Here is a 20,658-nt window from a genome sequence, read left to right on the forward strand (position 1 = left end):
ATCAAGAAGAGCCCTACTTACAACCAAGAATACTCTATTCAGCAAGGCTCTCATTATGATTCAATGGAGAAATCAAAAGCTTCACAGATAAATGCTAAAAGAATGTGGCACCACCAAACCAGCTTTACAACAAATGTTAAAGGAACTTCTTTAGTCATCAAACCACAAGAAAAGAGATACATGCACCCCAATGCTCATAGCAGCATTACAGACAATAGCTGAGACAGGGAAGCAACCTAAATGTCCATCGACAGATGACTGGATAAAGAAGTCATGATGTGTATATATATACACACACACAATGGGATACTACTCAGCCATAAAAACGAATAAAATAATGCCATTTGTAGCAACATGGATGGACCTGGAGATCATCAGACTAAGTAAAGTCAGTCAGAAAGAGAAAAAAAAAAACACCATATGATACCAGTTACATGTGGAATCTAAAAAAAAACACAAATGAGCTTATTTGCAAAACAGCATCAGACTCACAGACAAAGAAAAGAAACTTACGGTTATGGGGTGGGGGATGGGAAGAGGGTGGGGAGGGATAAATTGAGAGTTTGGGATTTGCAGATACTAACTACTATACATAAAATAGATAAACTACAAGGACCTACTTATAGTGAAGGGAAATACATTCAGTATCTTGTAGTAACCTATAATGAGAAAGGATATGGAAAGGAGTGTGTGCGTGTGTGTGTGTGTATAAATATATGAGTCACTCTGCTATACACCAGAAGCTAACACAACACTGTAAATCGACTACACTTCACTTAAATGAATGAATTAATTAATGAATTAAATTTTTACAAAAGAAAAGCCCCTGTAGTTAGCCTTATACATTCCTTATCAGTGCTTTCACACTAAGCTTTTGGACAGCTGGACTCCCAGACACTCAGAAAACATACTTTCATTTTTGAAAGCTTCCCTTTTCCATTTTTCTGAAGCTTTTTTACCAAAAGAAAAAAAAAGTAAAATTTCAGAACTGTTGAGACACATTTTTAGGAAACAGAATTTTAAATGGCCAGTGCTCTGAACACATGCCCACATTCCAAATGTGTCACTATTCATATTATAAATAGCACCCAGAACTGACAGATCTTACAGTGTGGGGGTTTCCTGGGCTGCCATTCACCAGCTGATAGGCAAGTGAGTAGAATGAAAATGTCAAGAAACAGCATCATATTTAGAAACCATGAAACACAAAAATGGAGCTGTCAGTCATCCTGAATGCTTGCCAAATACAAGTTATAAATATAGTCATGGGTCATTGGAGCTACACGCCACAACTTCTCCTGCACAGACAGGAGCTGGGATGACGGAGAGAATCTTGGATTTGTCGGGTAGCTGGTCACAGCAGCTCACACAAAACTTGCTCCCAACTGACGTACACAGATCTGGTCTCACGTTAACTGCCAAAACGACGGGTTTCCTTCCCCTGCGTGTGCTTTGCTAACGTGCACTGTTTGGATCCGAGTCTCCTATGAGAAAGCCGGGACTTATTTTTGTGTGCTACCCTGTATCATATTTAACCCAGTAAAAATGTCCCCTTCATTGGTTTCAGCCCTTCCTCCCCTCCATCCCGATTCTGACAAGATCTGGTGGGAGGGATAGGGCAGTTTGTGGCTGAAGCGTCCAGACAGCAATGATCTGAAGCTGTATTTCTGAGACGTAAGCGGGGAACCCGCTACGTAATGCTGCCAGGACTCAGCACCAAGCCTGGCCAGGATGAGGACATCTCCATGACTGGGACTGGGGGTGAGGGAAAGAGTCCCAATTAAAAGAGCCAGAAGGACGGGGCTGCTTGAGTCATTCAGACCAGATACAATACCATGAACCCCGACCCACAATGACTTTCATCCTACCTACCTCACACTTCCTCTGGCTCACAGACTCCGACCAAGGACACATTGTATCTAACGAGAAACTGATTCTGAGGGAAGTCTGGAAAAGGAAGAAGTCGTACAGTGCTGACCACCCTACCCAGGCCCCAAGCCTGCTCAGGAGTTCATGAGAAGCCCACAGAGATTTGCAGAAAGGGATGTGGTACCCCGGGCCAAGGAGTGGGTAGACGAAGGTCAGGGCCAGGCAACATGGTCCTCATGTTCCTAGATCCAAGTGATGATGAGGCCAAACCAGTTAGACTTCCAGAGGATCTCAACAACACAGGACACAGGGAGAGGCAAGAAGTCTTTTCACCTCCAAAGGGTAAGTCAGAGGTCCTGACTCCATCTCCCCCTGGATAGAAGGCTCCACCCATCATGCAAGTTTCCATTCACATGTCACCTACTCAGAGTGAGGCCTTCACTGAGCCCCAGTCCAAAGCAGAGCCCTGTCCCCTGTCTACTGCACTGCAGTTTTATTTCCTTTTCAACACATATCCCCATATGAAATGGTTTGCTTATTTATTGCCTGTATCTCTGCTCCAGAATGTAAGCTCACCAGGCAAAAGCCTGGTCTATCTTGTCCAACGTTGCATCTCCAGCTCCCAGCAGAGGCCTAACACACACATTATGGATGGATGAATGGAAGATGGATGGAAGGGTGGGTGAGTGGATAATGGAAGTGTGGATGGATGGTTGAGTGGATGCATAGATGGGTGGGGTGGATGGGTGGATGAGTGGATGGGTGGGTGGATGGGTGGGACATGGATGGATGAGTGGATGCATGGATGGATGGGCAGATGGGTGGCTGGATGTCTGGGTGGATGAGGGAGTGGGGGAGGAAGGAAGGAAGGATCCCCCTGCACAACCAGGCCTGATTCGGAGGTCTCTGCCTCCCCCCAAATAGCCAAGGATCTACTCTGTGTCTTGGTGGACTGACAAAAGGACAAAAGGGAAACCAAAAAGGGCAAAGTCTCAGAGAGTAAGTCAGAGGTTCTGGATGAAATTGTGCTAGAGGCCATCAGGTTGCCCCTGTTCATGGTCTTACTGACACTGCTCCTCAGACCCACCATCCCCAAGTTCTTCCAGTAACTCCCTTTTTGCAGGAACTAGCCAAAGTTGGCTTCTGCTACTTGTCCCTGGAATACACTCCACTCCAGAAGTGGACATTACAAGTGAGAGTTACAGATGCTCGTGATGTCCCCAAACTCCATTTGCTTATAATCCCCACAGGGACCCAGAGGGGGAGGCACTGTTATGGAAACTTACATGAGGGAAACTTACATGAAGGCCACACTGGTGGTGACAGGGGCGCCAGGGTGTGAACGCATGCCACGGGCTCCAGCATCCGAGGTCTGGACTACCATAGAATTCTCCCTCCTGCTGTGCCACTCTGGCCCCTGCAGGACTTCACTGTGATGAAGCAGTCTTTCATAAACAGAGAATTCCACATAACTTTTCTATTTAGTGAATCTAAATGTTTATGACATGTCTACATAGAGGGGGCCCACCATTCTGAGTCTTTCACAACAGCTAGACTACTCCTGGAATGACTCTCCTAAAATATCCTTCCGTAACTTGCCCCAGAGAGATTTACAGGCAAGTTTTTAACAAAAATATAACCCACAAAACACAAGTTATTTTGTGGAACCCTTTCCCCAAATTGACATCATCTATAGATTTATAATCATTTTACAATGTGTCAAATTCCAGTGTTCAGCACAATTTTTCAGTCATTCATGGACATACACACTCACTGTCACATTTTTTTCTCTGGGAGTTATCATAACACTTTGTGTATATTTCCCTGTGGACATCATCTATATACAACCATTTTTGTTAAAATTATTTTTTGGCCTAAGTAACGGTAAACTCAATTTGTCTGATTACAATCGTATAGTCCCTGGCATCTTCAGGAGCAGAACTTATTGAGGAGAATCAGTAAATAAATTAAAAAGTAAAATAAATCTTCTAAGCCTATTTTCACACACACACAATTTATACTGCAATTTTTATAAGGGCAAGGAGTGGGACACGGAAGCACAGATCAATCCATTTTCCTCTCACTCCAAGGCTAAGAATCTTCGTTTTCTAGTCTTCAAATTAATGAAATGAACACGACCACTCTGATTAGGGAGCCTGAAAGAATGGAGGTGCTGATAAATTTGCATTTCCTTTCAATGTGAACAGGCTATTTTGATAGTTAGAAAAACCATGACAAATTGCAGGAGATCTCCTCCTTTGTGGCTCTGAAATAGCACTCTGGCTGTAATACACCACATCATCGGGAAAGGCACTTACCTTCGAGTGAAGGGCGGAGTGGATCCTGTTAAATATGAAATTAGTGTCATGTTTTCTCAATGCCTCGACCCAAATTTTAAATTTAAAGACTTCTGTCAACTCAAGGTAACGCTTGTACATTCACTTCAATTTATAACTGAAATGGGAATTTGTTTGCACTTAGAAGAAAACCCACCTCCAGCCCTGGGCCCTGGCTCTCCTCACCGCTCCCCCATGCCCTTGGCCCGGCCACCCTGGCCCTGTGGGTCCCCCCTGAGCACACCGTCCATGCCAGAGCTCTTGCATGTGGTTCAGTTTCGTATTTCAGTTTGCTTCTCCGTCCTGCCTAGGATGCTAGTCACCAGGTCTCCACGTCACCCCTGCCTCTTCCCCACCCCCAGCTCTGCTGAAACCTTGCCTCCTTCAAGAGCTTTTCCAGAAAGAACCAGTGCAGTGGATGACCGGACTCTAATAATGAAATGAGCTGGGCCTGCCTTCAAAGGACCAGATGCCCCTTTCTCTTTTGATGTTCATTTCTTTTTTGAACTACTGATCAAAGATCTCCTTTGCCCTTAGAAATTCAAAACGCCAATGACAATTTACCTATGATTTTCTCTTAAGGCTGCTCATATGAATTCACATGTCTGCACGAGAGAGGCCAATTTATTTAATGGTATAAATCTTATTTCCCGTTGTGGAGTTAAAAGCACATTCTTCCGAATCAAGAGAAAATCATTCCCGGGAAGTTCCTTAGATGATAGTTTGGCTCTTGATGAACTTGAGAGAGGGTTCCCCCTTCACAGGCTTCGAAGGCTGGTCCCACAGCCCAGCCTGGCACCAGGGCAGACGCCCAGGAGAAGCAGCCTCCCACTGCTTCCCTTCTTTTCCTGCTTGTCCCCCAGGGAGTCTTCACCAGGAAATCTGGGGACCCTACACAGAAGGAGACCTGGCTCCCATGTGGCCCTGAGGTCTGGACATCTTCCTTTCCTAAACCGAAGCCCCCTCACCTTTTCATAAAGAATCAAAAGGTGATCCATTACCTAATGGCTCAGAGCCACCAGCCCTGTCTCTCCAGCCTCATCCCTGCCGTATCTGTCCTCAAAAGACTGACCACTACCGGGCGTTACACTGTAGGTGTATTTGCTGGGTGGCGTGCGCTCTGTCTGACCGACAGAGTGAGCAGCAGCAACTACGAAGAGATGGCCAATAAAAGCTGCTGGAGGAGCTGACGGATGTGTGGTTGCTGGCTGCAGCCGGCAGGCCACATGAGCACGTGTCTTGATTTTTAGGAATTCAAGCACTCCCTGCAGTCTTGCAGAGAGGTCACATGAGCTTCCATGACTGCAGGATTCAGCAGTCCACAAGCAAAGAGCTATGAGCTTCGCTGTTTCTGTTTTGGAAGAGACTGGCGATCTGTGATAGGTCCATCATTCAACAGAGCTTTGGGAAAAGATGTGCTTCCCTGACGCAGAGGTCCACGTTGTGAACTGGTTCCCTGGCCTTCCAAAACAAGCCTCACCTGAGAAGTTTTATAATTACTGAGTTTTTGTGTGGTTAGGACCCGTGGTTTCCTTTCATCGATGTCCCTCCCCTTGTCCAGTGTCCCATGTTAATCCTCGGCTGGGCAATGGATCCTAAATAAGGCTCAACAGCCCTGAAAGGATCACATGCTCCGGGTTACAGACACCCAAAGGCACACCAAACACATCCATGTACCGCCAGACAAACAGCTACGAAGAATCCTGCTTCCGTGGGTTCAACCTGGAGCACAAGTGACCAAATGCCTTCCTCTGGAAGGAAACCTTACAGCTCGTCCCGGGACTGTACCACAGCCAAGCCTCCCATGTGACAAACTACGTCTCAGGCTGGTTTTGCAGACGAACACTTCACAGTGGAAACCTGGTACAAGAATCAACAAGAGAGCCTGGCAGACACGGGCCAACCATCCCCAATGCCAGGACTGTGCTTCTCAAAAGAGGGGTTCGTGGCTCCTAGGGAATCTCGGATGTGACCGAGGTTGATACACTGCTCTCAGCCCAGTGATACTTGTCTCCCGCAGCCATTCAGGTATGACCTGCATCCAGGGGATTGAACGGCTGGTTAGATTCTTCCCCATTTTCCCCCATTTGCTCCTCCCTGCTTGACAAACACGTGTTTTCTCCTTTCAGTGATTTCCCCCCTTTTCCGGTTTTGGGGGAAACGGCCTTTAGTTTGGTGTTTGTGGGGGTTATTTTATTTGTTTAACATGTACTGGCCAGCAATCCCACTCCTGCGTGCTAGAGAAATGGAAACATATTCACAGAAAAACTTGTACACTAATCTTTACAGCACCCCCTCCCCGAAAAAAGGCTGGAAACAACTATAGTGATGGAGATGTGGTGGTTGCCAGCCCCTGGGGCTGGGGGCAGGTTCGTCTATAAAGGGCGAGCACAAGAGAGTTTTCTGGCATGATGCAACAATTCTGCATTCCAGTACATGTAAGATGTGCGTCTGTTAAAATTCATAGAACTGTATGCCCCAAAAGTCAATTTTACTATATAGTCATTTAAAAATAAAAAATAATTTAAAAATGAAAGATACTTCTTCAGGGGAAAAAAAAAGATCTCTGAATATAATCTTAAAAAAAAAAGTCTGTGGAACCTAATTAAGCAAGGAGACCTAATTACTGGTGTCGTGTTTTTAAGCTGGCAATAGCCCCTCTGCTCCCCCGAAGGTTCCAGGGTGGGAGCGGACTTGCTAGTCTGCAAGTCCTCAGAGAGAGAAAAGAGGCAAGTTTCCAGGGCGGACACCCCAGCTCCTCAGCAACCCACAGATGCAGCCAGACCCAGATTTGCGGACCCCTATATGGGACTCCCAAGAACAAGCAAGTGGGGACCACATTTTCCCAAGACACTGCATCCTGGGTGGTGCCCAGGGCAAGATTTCAGTCCTGTTTGTTTAACTTTTATGTTTGTTAATATTATCTTCTTCTTTTTCTTTTTTTGATGATAAAAATAACCCAAGCTCTCCAAGTATTTTTTTGTAGGAGAGGTTCAGAAATTGTCCTTTTGGTTCCGGTCAAGCTGCTTTGCAGGATAAGAAGAAGAGCAGACGTAAAAAGAAGTCTCTCACTCAACTTCTTTCAAGATAACATTGTTTATATATATATATATATGTACATACATACATACACACACACATATATTTTAATATATATTGAAATATATACAATTATAATATATAATTATGTATTAATTTATAGTATATACTAATAATTATTTAATATATAATGATAATTGATATTATATAATAATATATTATTGATTAATATATAATTAATTAACATATATAAGTAAAACTTTTGCCATTGATGAGACAACCAATGTAGCAGAAAAGCCAATGGCGACAAAGCTTGATCTGGGACCTGGGCTTAGAAGATCCGTGGCATCCCAGAACCAGCCCAGCTGGTCATCTAACTCAGGGCGAGAGTTCCTGCCACTCCCTGGGGCAGGAGTTCAAAAGTTGCAAATCTTGCCATGTACCATTTTTTGCACAGAAATTACACAATAAAACATCCTTCACCTAAAGAAAAAGTACCTGTTTGATTCATGAGTAACATACTCAAATCATCTTTTATTCAGCAATGCTCGTCAGGTGTCACCCAGGTGCACCTACTCGTGCAGAGAACCACAGCTTTTATTCCAAGAAGTGTGTGCACACAGCCTCCCGGGGACAAGGAATTTGGGTCAACAGTTTTTATACTTTAAGGGAATTTTTATTTCCTGGAGAAATTCCTATGCAGAATCCAATATCGAAAACAGACAAAAGTGGTGTTTTGTTAGCAGAGATTTACAGGTTGAATTTTTAAATATTTATCATAGATTCAGTCAAGAGAACACTGAGTTTGGAAAATAGGACTACAGGACAGTCGAAGTCACAACAGCCCATGAAAATTTAAGTTTAACTTTGGCTGCCCAATGTAGAGAAAATTTTGAAAACAGACCAGTTTCACTTGTACAGTTTTAGGATACCCTTAAATAAATCCAGAAGTTTGATTCAAAATACAAGACAATGATTTCAATGTTGAACTGTTAAAATGAACCAGTGCGTGGTTTATCCACTAGTTTAAGTAATAATTACTTGGTAGAAGATATTTTTCAAACATATTTGTAACACCATATGGATTTCTGATAATGTTATAGTTTAAAACATGTTATTTCAGTACATAGCTTATGTTTAGAGAAAATTTCAGTCAAATTTACTTTGTTTTCCCTGCTGACTGTAAATCTCTTTTCCAGGGACTCAGTAAGGCTCAAAGGGAGTCCACTGACAGAATCTGTGGGCCAGACAAATAAAAAATGCCACTAAAACCTTGTCTTAATCTGAAATTGTATTTTATATTCTACTTCATTAACTGTCTAAAAATGAAGGCCAGGAAGATGCCCCTGGCTTGTCTGGCAACTTTCCAGCATCTCCAATCTGCCCAAGAGGCCAGCAGAGAATCACTGAAATTCAGTCATTTCTCACTGAAAACAAGTGGGGTTCTTCCCAGTCCACGGGGACTGCTCGAAGCCTGAAATCTGCAGGGTGCTGCAAAGCCTTCTTTCCTGAGCACATGAGTCAAAGGCCCACATTTAGGAAAGAAACCATAATCTCAGTGTTTTGGCAACTAACTATAAGTTATAAAAATTAAATAAGTAAATGTCAAAATTACTAAAATAAACTGATTATTTGGATTCTAAGAAAAGATTTGTAACCAGTTCTAAACACAAAAATAAATAAATAAACGTGGAGGATGGTCTGGAAAACAGTCTCCTGTATCCAGGGGCTAGTTTTAAGAGTGAGCACATTGTATGATATTCCAGCTCTAATGTCTCTTATTATTCATGATTCTGAAACTGGATTTAGAGTTTGGATAATTAATAAAATCACCCCTTCCATGGTCTTGATTATCACTCATCAGGATCACGTTTGTTCTTCGCTTGCTGACTGTAATCATTTATTTGAACCAGTGTCTCAGGGGTTCATCAGCTCTTCATTAGTGCCTGCAGGTTGGGTAAAACGTACTTGAATTTTCAAAATAAATGCAAATCACATTGGTACTAACAGCGAAGAGGTGAATTTCACGAGTACTTTCAAGGGAGACAGTTCCCTCCCAGGACCCTGGCTCTTTAGCGAAAAGAAGGGGTGTCCTCCTCGGCGACAGAGAACTCACCCTCCCATCTGCCCTGAACATCAATCCTACACACCCATCTATGGCCACAACCATCAGGCGCCATGTTAGCCCTCGCCTTGGCATGCACGGATGTGTTAGTTACTGACGCAGGAAACAGGCGTGAAAGTCAAAAGGATTCAATACACAATTGAAGAGGCACAGAATCACCTAAGCTGGCAAATCACAAATACAGCTGCCCGGGCCCTGTCCTGGAGCATCAAACTCAGAAGCTCCAGAAGCAGAGCCGGACACCAGGATCAGCGCAGCCTTGAACACAACAGACCTGGATCCTAACCCTGACCTGGCCCAGAGAAGCTGTGTGGACGTGAACATCACTGGCTGAACTTGGTGTTTCCCTCTGTAAGAGGGAGTAATAAACAGCCCACGGCCTCGCAGGCCAAGTGGAGATTACAGACACAGAAGGAGGGGGCTTCACGTGGTCCCAGGCACAAAAATGGCCCCCACGAATGGCCACCCTTACAGAGATCAGAGAGGCAATCCCCCCAGCAGAGGACAGAGGATCTGGAGGATTCAAATGCATTTCACATGATAGAGAAACAGGCCAAATGGCACCATGAAGAGGCAACCAGACACACCCAGCATGTGGGACCTTCTGCAGGACAACTGACCTCTTCAGTGAATTGTGGTCATCAAAATAAAACATGGGGGGCTTTACTAGATTAAGAGAACTGCCTTTACATTTATTTCCCAGTTCTGTCCTCTAAGAGGGCCTAGAAGCAATGACACCCCAGTAAAAACGGGCACCCAGATTTTGGTTTCTAATTCCATTCTCCCATAAAGGAATAAATGGCTGATGACAGGGCCAGGGCAGGGAAAACAGAAGACAAGCTGAAACATCTCGTAGTGGCAGAAAATGCGTAAGTGCTAGAAACGGCAGGGGTCGGGGTGGTGGAATTGACGGGAAAACACCGTGTTAAAGAGAAGCAGGAGCCAAGTGGCTAAAGATTAAACAATCTGAGCAACAAAGTAAATGACCACAGTATTGAATTATAACCTAAGAAATAAGATAAATATCCATGAATCTGTACTGATACCACAGATGACTGAATAAATACATTAACACGATGAATACATAAGTTCAATAAATAAATGTTATTCAGAAGTGACAAATCTTCCTTAAAGATGAATTCCAAATAATCAATGCAAAAGGAAGATGGCAACTAGGAGGTCCCGTCAGAGGTCCCTAGTGATGGCTGCTGAGGCCAAGATCCAGTCAAGAACGCAAAAAGTAGCAGTTGAAACTTTAAGGAGAAACAGGATATCTAAATTGACTCAAAGTATCTTCCCCAGAATATTTATTAATTTCTGTGGTTTTAACATATATCCACAAACTCCTTGATCCTCCTTCCACCAGGAGGTGGCCCTAACCCTCTCCCCTTGAGTGTAGTCTGGACTTGGTAACTGGCTCCTAATGAACACAGCAGGGGAAGGGGAAGACAGTGACTTTGCAGAGGAGAAACCTGGCAGACATCACCTGGACCAGGGTATCAAAGGTAACATCACCAGCAGTACAGTAAGTCAGATGTCGACAGCATCATATGAGGCAATGAGAAGGGTACTTCACCTCTGAAGGATCCGTCCCTCAACCCACAACCCTATCCTGTAATGAGAAAACGTCAGACAAACCCACATCGAGGGATGTTCTACAAAGTGCTTGAACAGTTTCCTTCAAAAGGGTCAAGTTCATGAAAAACAAAGAAAGACTGAGGCACTGTCCCAGACTGGAGGAGTCTAAAGACACATGAGACTAAATGACGCATGTATCTGGGATTGGATCTTGGAATCAAAAAGGTCATCAGTGGGAAAACTGGTGAAATCCATGTAATGTCTGTAGATTAGTTGATAGTAACGTTAATTTGTACTTTTCACCAACGTATCAAGGTTACACGAGACTTTCCCCTTGGGGTCAACGGGATGAAGGGTACGGGAACTCCCTACTGATACATGAACAAGTCTCCTTAGAGCAGCAAAGGCACGTGACACCTTGGAATTTGATTCTATAGTAAATAAAAATCACACAGTCATTTTCAAAAAAATGAGGTTAGTCAGTTTTCAAATTTTAGAATTGATTTATAGACAAGCATGAGAGTCTGAAATACCATTCAAAGCAGCGGCACAGGTGACAGAAGTTGGTGACATAAAGGGACAGATGAGGGAGACCATACTTCTCCCGTCATGTCACTTAGAGGACCCGAGAGTTCCTGCCCTAGGACAGCGCATCACGTCGGAGAAGCTTACATACACTATCCAAAGTCATAAAATAATCATGAGAAGAAATAAAAATTATAAGCTACAGAAACCATGAGGGCAGAGCCAGGGGCCAGTAGAGACAGTCAAGGTCCAATTGACACGTGAACAGATGGTGAAAGTCAGAGCGACCAGAGAAACGCGAGTCAAGAACCATTTTCCACTCATCTCGCTGGGAAAATCGTTGTGCATGACAATACCCGGGGCTGGAAACAGCACCAGCCTGTGAGATCGAGACACACGAGGATGGGTGTGGGGAGGGTGGGAAGGACAGACAGAAGTGACTGCTCTGGGAAAGGGTTGAGAGTCACCTGTGAGCACTGAACATCAGTGCACCTCATGCCCGGATCTGACTCTCGGGTCTACAACCCAAGAAAACCTCTCGAACTCATCATGTACCAGGAAACCAGTAAGAGAATGTTCTTAACAGCCCTGGTCTCGATTGCAACAACCTGCCAGCAACTCAAATGTCCGTCCATGGAGAGCAGGTGTAGAAATGATGTGATACCTTCAAAGTACAGTCAAGATAAGTAACCACGGCACTTCACGCAACAGGAAGGAACTCTAACAAAATGCTATTAAGTGGGAAAAAGTTAGTCCCAGAAGGTGAAACCCAGAGGGGTCCTCTTTTTAAAAAGGTAAAAACAGGGAGGGTTGAGCTCAGTGGCAGAACGTGTGCTTAGCACGCATGAGGTCCTGGGTTCAATCCCCAGTCCCTCCATTAAATAAATAAATAAACCTAATTACCTCCCCTACTAAAAAAAAATTTTTTTTTGGTCACAGTGGTGGGTTTTATAAGTACCTCTTATGTTTCTAAAAATGAAAATGAATTTAATAAGATGGGCCATGCACGGGATGGTGAAAGAGTGCGTATGAATAAAAGGATTAGGATTGGTTCCTTTTTGCATGTTTGAAGTCCACTTTATTTTAAAAAAGCAATATATCAAAAAGGGCAGTGTGAGCGTGGGATTTATATTCATGCAGGCAACAAGCCAAGGGAACCAAAAACTGATCCTGAGAACTAGGAGGCAGGGCTGGGGCTGTAGTAACAAGGTCAGAAACCTGGACTTTCCATTTTATGTTCTTTGGTATTTAGTATGCCACCATGGTGCTTTTAGATCAGAATAAATATATTTAATCACTTACATATGGAAAACTCTAAGGTGTGTGTGCTGTGTGGCTCTGCCCTGGATGGCTGTCCTTGGGCAAGTCAGTGCCCAGAAGGAGGGTACAACTCCCCCAGACTTCACACACCACTGCTCTGACACTTCAAAACCCAAGGGTCACAAGACTGAGGCCAACTGTTGCTAAGAATCAAAAACAGAAATAAAATTCATGAATGTTGATCTGGCACTGAGGTCTGTCTTGAGCAACGAGAACCTCAGTGCATATATCCTTCCAAATTTCTGGATACTACAAAAGCAAGATGTTGACCGGAAGTAATCACCCCGCCCCACAGGAGGGTCAACGAGAGTTGGTGTCAAATAATGAAAGTCAGCTCCGCCACCTTCCACCTGAAGCCCTGAGCTCGTGTTTGCTCCTGCACAAACTCAGTTACCTTCTGCCCTGTCTTCCCCGTGGGACATTACGAATGGGGTCAGAAGAGACACGGATGCTGAAAGCCACGTGGGTTCCTCTGCGAGGGCCCCAAGCAGAGGAGCACAGGCTGGGGACTCACACAACAGAAACGGACCGTCTCCCAGTCCTGGGGGCTGGGAGTCCCAGATTAAGGTGGCGGCAGGGTGTGCAGACGGCCGTCCGTCCTCTCTGCAACCTCACATGGTCTCCCCGCTGTGTACGTGTGTCCTAATCACTTCTTCTAAAAATGTCAGTCAGATTAGATTCAGGCCCATTCTAAGGATCTTGTTTTACCTTGAATTGTCTCTTTAAAGACCCCATTTTCAAATAATGTCATATTTTGAATGTAAGGGGTGTTATGACATCAGCTTATGAATTTTAGGGGGATACAATTCAGCCATGACACCGTATAAATGCTGTATGAGTGTGCTTTTTATTATTTCATGTGAGATGACTGCATGCAGGTTGAGACACATATATGTACATATGTGTGTACATACACGTGCACACACATAAAACACTCCACCTCGCCTCAGAAATTAATTTCCATGGTCCTGTTTTTGTGCCACGTACTACTGACCTTGAAGTCAGTAGATTTAAAGGGAATTTTTACCTTGCATGCAGTTCAGGTTTGGTGGCTGTAACATCCCTTAAATGCCATTATTCTCATTTCTGTTGGTGTGTCTACATCCCTGAGAAAGTATCATTAATGCTATGGGATTATTTTATGCCACAATTTTTTTCGCTGTGGTAAAGTGTACACACAGTGAAATTCACAGACCGTAAGTATACAATGCTGTAAGTTTTGACAAATATATACATCCATGTAACTAACATCCCAGTCAAGATGTGGGACATTTCCACTACCCCAGAAAGTTTGTTTGTACCTTTTCCAGACAATCCCTCCTCACAGGCAACCACCATCACCAGGACTTCAACCACCACTGATGAGCTTTGCCTGTTTTTTGAACTACCTATCAATGAAATCACAAAACACTACAGTTCTTATAAACTAATTCCTGAACAAATCTTCTCCCATTGAGTTAAATATTACAGCAGTGACATAATTTTCTTTTTTTTTTAACACCTAGTGCCAAGCTAACACGCATGCCATTTTGCACAGATAAAACATTTTTAATTCTATCAACAGCAGAATATTATGCCTTAATCACAAAAGTTTCTGAAGTGACCTTGAGTTAACGTTGCATGTATATAATTACAACCACCACTCACTTCCGACCTTAATACGTAGAAAAAGATCGCTCCAAAGTTTCCAACACTTTTGAAGAAAACTGCGAAGCTGTGACAACTGATGAAATACCTAGTTTCCAATTTGAGCTCAGCTGCCATTTCTCACACCCCTGTTCCCCAACTGAACCAAGTCACCAGACCTCTCTCAATGGGGCCGACCAGCCCTGGATGACAAGGAGCTCTCCTGGCCTCTCTCCCTCTTCCTGAATCCTACACCCCTGTCCTCCACCATCATTACTAGAGCTTCTATTACCAAGGATGAACTTTGCCTGTTTTGAACTTCCTATCAATGAAATCAACCCACGGCCTGCCCCGTGGGTCACCCTTTCCCACGTCCCTTCAGTCTCTCCATTGAGTCCTCCCACCCATAGGCCAACATACTGTCTCCCCATCTTAAGAACAAACCTTCCCCTGGTTCCTCAAATAATTAAGCATAAGATTACCATACAACCCAGCAACTCCAATTCTAGGTAGACACCCAAGGGCATTGACACCCATGTCCATTGCAGCATCATTCACAATAGCAAAGGGTTGAAACAAACCAAGTGTCCATCGACAGATGAATAGAGAAACAAAATGTGCTCTCTCTATGCAACAGAACAGTATTCTGCCTTCAAAAGGAAGGAAACAATGACACCTGCTGCAACATGGATGAACCTTGGGGACATTATGCTCAGTGAGATCAGCAGGACACAAGAGGACAAATATTGAATGATTCTCCTTATATGAGGTCCCCAGAACAGACCAAGTCAAAGATACAGAAAGTAGAATGGTGGCTGCCACTGGCTGAGGGAAGAGAGACAGGAGCTGGTGTTTGATGTGCACAGAGCTTCAGTTTGGGAAGATAGGGTCCTGTCTCTTGTCATCTTCCCAGATGAGCAGGTGAGCTCACACCCTCTCTAGGCTCACTGCCGTTTCTATGGCAATGGCTCCGAGTCTTTCACTCCAGCCCAGCCTCCCTGCTGAGCTCCAGACACTCACATCCACGTGCTCACTGGGCATCTTGGTGTCCGGATACCCCAGGAGCCTCTCAAGCCAATACCAGCACCATTCTCTCTCCATCATCCATGTTCCTTGTTTCAAAAACCTCTGTCTCACAGTTGTTTATTTGACTCAGTTATGAATGACACCAAATCTCAGTGGTTTATGGGAATAACACTCTATTTCCCACCACCCGATGGGTCCCCGGGGGGCACTGTGGTGCAAGTTCATGCTGTCTCCTTCCAGAACTAGGCTAGTGGAGTGGCCTTTAGGGTTTTCTATATATAGTATCATGTCATCTGTATGTAATGACAATTCTACCTCTTCTCTTCCAATTTATCAAAACTACAATGAGGTATTACCTCACACCAGTCAGAATGGCTATCATTCAAAAGTCCACAAATGACAAATGCTGGAGAGAGTGTGGAGAAAAGGGAACCCTCCTACACTGCTGGTGGGAATGCAGTTTGGTGCAGCTGTTATGGAAAACAGTATGGAGATTCCTCAAAAGACTAAAAACAGACTTAACCTATGATCCAGCAATCCTACTCATGGGCATATATCCAGAGGGAACTCTAACTCAAAAAGATACATGCACCTCAAAGCTCATAGCAGCACTATTTACAATAGCCAAGACATGGAAACAACTTAAATGTCCATCAACAGATGACTGGATAAAGAAGTTGTGGTATACTTATACAATGGAATATTACTCAGCCATAAAAAAGAATAAAATGATGCCACTGGCAGCAGCATGGATGGACCTGGAGATTGTCATTCAAAGTGAAGTAAGCCAGAAGAAGAAAGAAAAATACCATATGATATCACTTATATGTGGAATCTAAAAAAAAAGAAGGACAAATGAACTTATTTATAAAACAGAAACAGACTCACAGATAGAGAAAACAAACTTATACTTACCAGGGGAAGGGAGTGGAAAGGGATAAATTGGGAGTTCAAGATTTGCAGATACTAACTAACATATATAAAATAAACAACAAGTTCCCACTGTAACTTGTTGTAAACTACATTGTAAACTAACTAACTTCAATAAAAACACACATATACAAAACAACATAGTAAAGTATATGGTATGTTCTAAGGTCACAGGTGCTGCAGAAAAGAGAGAAGAGGGTCAGGACACCTATGGCATTGCTGGTGGGGCACAAAGAACTCAGTACACAGCACCTTGGTGGTCTTACAGATTGCGGAAAGACGAGTTTGTGGTCCACAGAAATACATTAGACCCACAAACAGCTGTCAACTCTGAGGAAGTAATAACACTGACACACAAGGTCATCAAAATAAGGATTTTCTCTTTTAATCTCAACCTTAACAACTGGTGATAACAGAAGCTAGGACTAGTGTGCATCCTGGAAGCATTCTTGGGAGGAAAAGACTCCCTATTAGGGTCCTGATGGGAGAGTCTGCACATGCTGATCACCCCAGCATGGATCCACTATCAAGAAAGGGGCAGAAAGCTTTTGGACCAGAGCATGTCCAGGTCTCCAGGTGAATCTTCAAGAGGTGCTGTCTTACAGAAGTCAGATAAACACTACAAATGCTGTTGTAGGGAGATGACCGTCCAAACTAGACACCCTGAGCTCCATGTGGCATCTAGGTTCTGCCCCCACAAGCCCCCCACTGACCTGGAAGGCTGTGCTCTACCACCTGTAAGAAAGAGCCCCTTGCTTCTCGGCTAGAAATGATCAGAAGCTCTAAGGTGTTTTAAAAGGGATCCCAGCCCTGATAAGAATGTTTCTTCTCATAGAAATCATATTTCATCTGTAATATCACAGACAGGGAGTTCTGGCCACTGTCAGCAGTTCCTGTCTGCAGCGTGTCCCAATTTTCAGTAAAACACACACCAGAGTCCACGGAGTGCCCACTTACAGGACGGCACTGTCAGGACGGCACTGTCAGGGCAGCAGGCTGGGTCCTCCCCAGACAGAAGCCATGGGTGGTGACCAAGCCCCTCTCCACCCAGCCCTTTCACACCTCAGGCAGGATCTGAGAGGGGACACACCGCACGCTCTCATCCACTTAGAAGCAGAGTGCAGATCCATGTCCTGGCAACTGTGAGGTCCCAATGCACTTCTGGGCCTGAGTAACAGGTCCCTAAGGCGGGGCAGAGGTTCCAGGCTCTGGTCTTTACAGCTGCCCCCTCCCCAGAGTTGTCCCTCAGGGGCAGCTACTCACCAGCTTCCCTGAGCCACATGCACAAGCCAACACGAAGGGGTCCCCAGCAGCCACTGTCCTGAGCGTCCTGCAGACACCTCTGAGGGCCCCTGTGCACAGAGTGAAACTGAGGTTCTGACCAGCTCTTCCTTACCCAGGACTGTCTTCCTGTGCCAGTGTCTCCAGGATGCCCACCCCCAGCATCTCCAAACACTAGAAATCCAGGGAAGAAGCTCTGCCTTGGGAACAAGGATGTCAGGACTAATCACGGTGTCAGCAGGCTGCGTGGCTTTGTGGAGGCTGTGGGGATGACCACCTCCGTGCCTTTCCCAGCTTCTCGAGGCTGCCCACAGTCCTTGGCTCCCAGCCCCTTCCTCCCTCTGCAAAGCCAGCAGCATGGTATCCCTCTGACCATTCTTCCATAGCCGTATCTCCTTCTAACTCTCCTGTTCTGCCTCCTTCTTCCACCCATAAGGACCCTGGGCTCCCCCAGATAATCCCAGACAATCTCTTCTCAAGGTCAGCTGGTTAGCAACCTTAACTCCATCCATATCCCCTTTGCCACGTAACCTAAAAGGTTCCCAAGATTAAGACATGGACATTTGGGGTGGGGGGGCTATTATTTTGCCAAACAGAAATTTTTACAATAAGCATAAACTTTTTGTAATTGGAAAAACAAATCGAATAATTTTTAATTATCTTTTTATTCATCCTTTTGTTTCATTTTTTTAGATTCCACATATAAGTGAAAACATACAGCATTTCTTTTTCTGTCTGACTAAGCATTATACCCCTCAGGTCCATGCATGTTGTTGCAAGTGGCAAAACTTCATTCTTTTTTATGGCTGAGTGATAGTCCATTACATATATAATCCACACCTTCTTTATCCATTCATTTGTTGATGGGCACTTAACGTTGTTTCCGTGTCTTGGCTATTGTAAACAGTCATGTATCTTTTTGAATTAGAGTTTTCTCTAGATATATGCCCAGGAGTGGGATTGCTGGATCATATGGTAAGTTTATTTTTAGTTTTTTAAGGCACCTCCATACTGTTTTCCATAGTGGTTGCATCAGTTTAGATTCCCACCAGCAGAGCAGGAGGGCTCCCTTCCCCCACATCCTCACCAACACTTGTTATTGCTTGTCTTTTTGACCATAGCCATTCTGACAAGTGTGAGGTGATGTCTCATGGTTGGGACCATGAGCCAATAAATCAGAGAAATAATCCAACCTTGGAAGCACATCGAATCATTTCCAAAGAGAAAAGAAACCATTCTGTGGTCTGAAGGGATTAAAGCCCCTTTAACTACCTCCACTACCCAGTAGAACTGTATTCGCCTCACTAAACACACAGTGAGGGAGATTCTGTGTAGACACTGCAACACCACCTTTGCCAGGCTAAGACCACTTGATCTCACCCTCAATTGTCTGTCTGAACTACTGCTTTCCATCCTGTTCAAAAAGGATCCAGGTTCTTGAACATTTTTTTAATCTCTTTAAAAAGTGAGGCTTATTCAACTTCGAGTTATTTAACTTTTCAGTTTCATAAATATAATAACAAGATCCTCTCCTTTTCTTTCTTTTATTTAGTTAAAATTGACCTACAAGATCACATTTGCTGCAGGCGTACAGAAATGTGGAATGCTTCACGAATTTTCGTATCATCTTTGTACAGGCGCCATGCTAAAAATAGTCTCAGTGTCATTCCAATTTTGGTACCTGTGCTGCTGAAGTGATCACAAGACCCTTTCCTTTCTCATTAAAGCTACCAGGTGTGCTTCTTAAAAACATTGACCTGCAGGTGATAATCTTTCTGTTCAGACACAAGCGCTCCGTAAGACAGCACACAGGGAGGGAACAGCATCCAGTGTGAACACTGAGGTCTGTGGACTTGAAATGAAGATACATGGTGGACATCCAAGAGTCCCTGTGGCTGGCACCTGTCAGCCATTCAGCCCTAGTGTAGGTGTCCTCCCAGTACAGACTTCACCTCCTTCAGGGACTTCAGGATGGGTACCTGGGCACTGCGCAGGACAGCTCTGCCTGCCTGCTGGACAAAAGTCAGCCCAGGTCACAGAATCCACTCTGGACAGATCCTAAATGTGAGGAGCGACTCTTTCTTCTAGTGTCCTGGCGTTGAGCGTTGACACTGACCAACATAACTGTATGCACGATGCTCACAGGTAGGCGGAGAAACCATCAACAAATGTCAACATTCGTATCAACAACCAAAAGAATGCAGAACTTTGTTTTTTCAACTCAGTAGTGAAACAGTCCCCTGGTAAGCCTTTGCCAACTCTTTCACGTGGTCAGCGCTGCACTGCCTCGGTAACGCTGCGGATGAGAGGTTCAGCCAGGTGGGTCAGAGTTACTCTTGGGTTCTCCATCCTGTCTCCAGGTAGCTCCCCTTGTTTGAAATTAGTTTTGGAAAAAGGAATCTGAAAACAACTTTGAAAACACAAAATACACAAGTGCAATCTGGGTTTTCCAGAGATGGTTTCGGGACACTTAACTCCAAGACCACGGGCCTCTTGATAGCCTCCCTGCCATCCCCTGACGGTCCCTACAGTCCTCTGCAGGCTGCATCCTCCCTGCTGGTCACTAAAGAAGAACGTGGCCTTGCAGAGCCCGACAGGCAGCAGACCCCCTGCAGCACCACCGGAACGCGTGCACCTGGTCTCTGATTCTAAAGATCACTAGATCAGTTGAGGGGAGGATATAGCTAAAGTGGTAGAGTGTGTGCTCACCGTGCATGAGGCCCTGGGTTCAATCCCAGTACCTCCGTTAAAAAAATTAACTAAATAAGCCTAATTACCTGAACCACCACCCCTCAAAAAAAACTAAAAAACTAAAGACTACTAGATCAAACAAGCCCTGCTGGAAATCTGGAGGACATTCTCCCTTTTAAAAACGAACACTGTTCATTGAGGAAACTGCTCAAAAGAGATGAGAGAGGATGCTGTGATCACTGAAGGATGGGCCAGGTGAGAATGGCCAGATGGGAATGAGTATCGGACAGTAAAAGCGTATCTGCCGAACCA

General features: G+C 44.5%; 1 protein-coding gene and 1 non-coding gene across 5 annotated transcripts in view; both read right to left on the reverse strand.

Moving 5' to 3' along the window:
* Window positions 1-20,658, reverse strand: part of ENTREP2 (endosomal transmembrane epsin interactor 2) — a 273,224-nt gene that overhangs the window by 190,067 nt on the left and 62,499 nt on the right. The window lies entirely within an intron of this gene.
* On the reverse strand, window positions 19,248-19,357 carry LOC123619095 (U6 spliceosomal RNA). Its single transcript, XR_006727634.1, has one exon. It is a non-coding gene; the product is annotated as a U6 spliceosomal RNA (small nuclear RNA).

Source organism: Camelus bactrianus, chromosome 27 (assembly GCF_048773025.1).
Source record: "Camelus bactrianus isolate YW-2024 breed Bactrian camel chromosome 27, ASM4877302v1, whole genome shotgun sequence".
Classification (NCBI taxonomy): Eukaryota; Metazoa; Chordata; class Mammalia; order Artiodactyla; family Camelidae; genus Camelus; species Camelus bactrianus.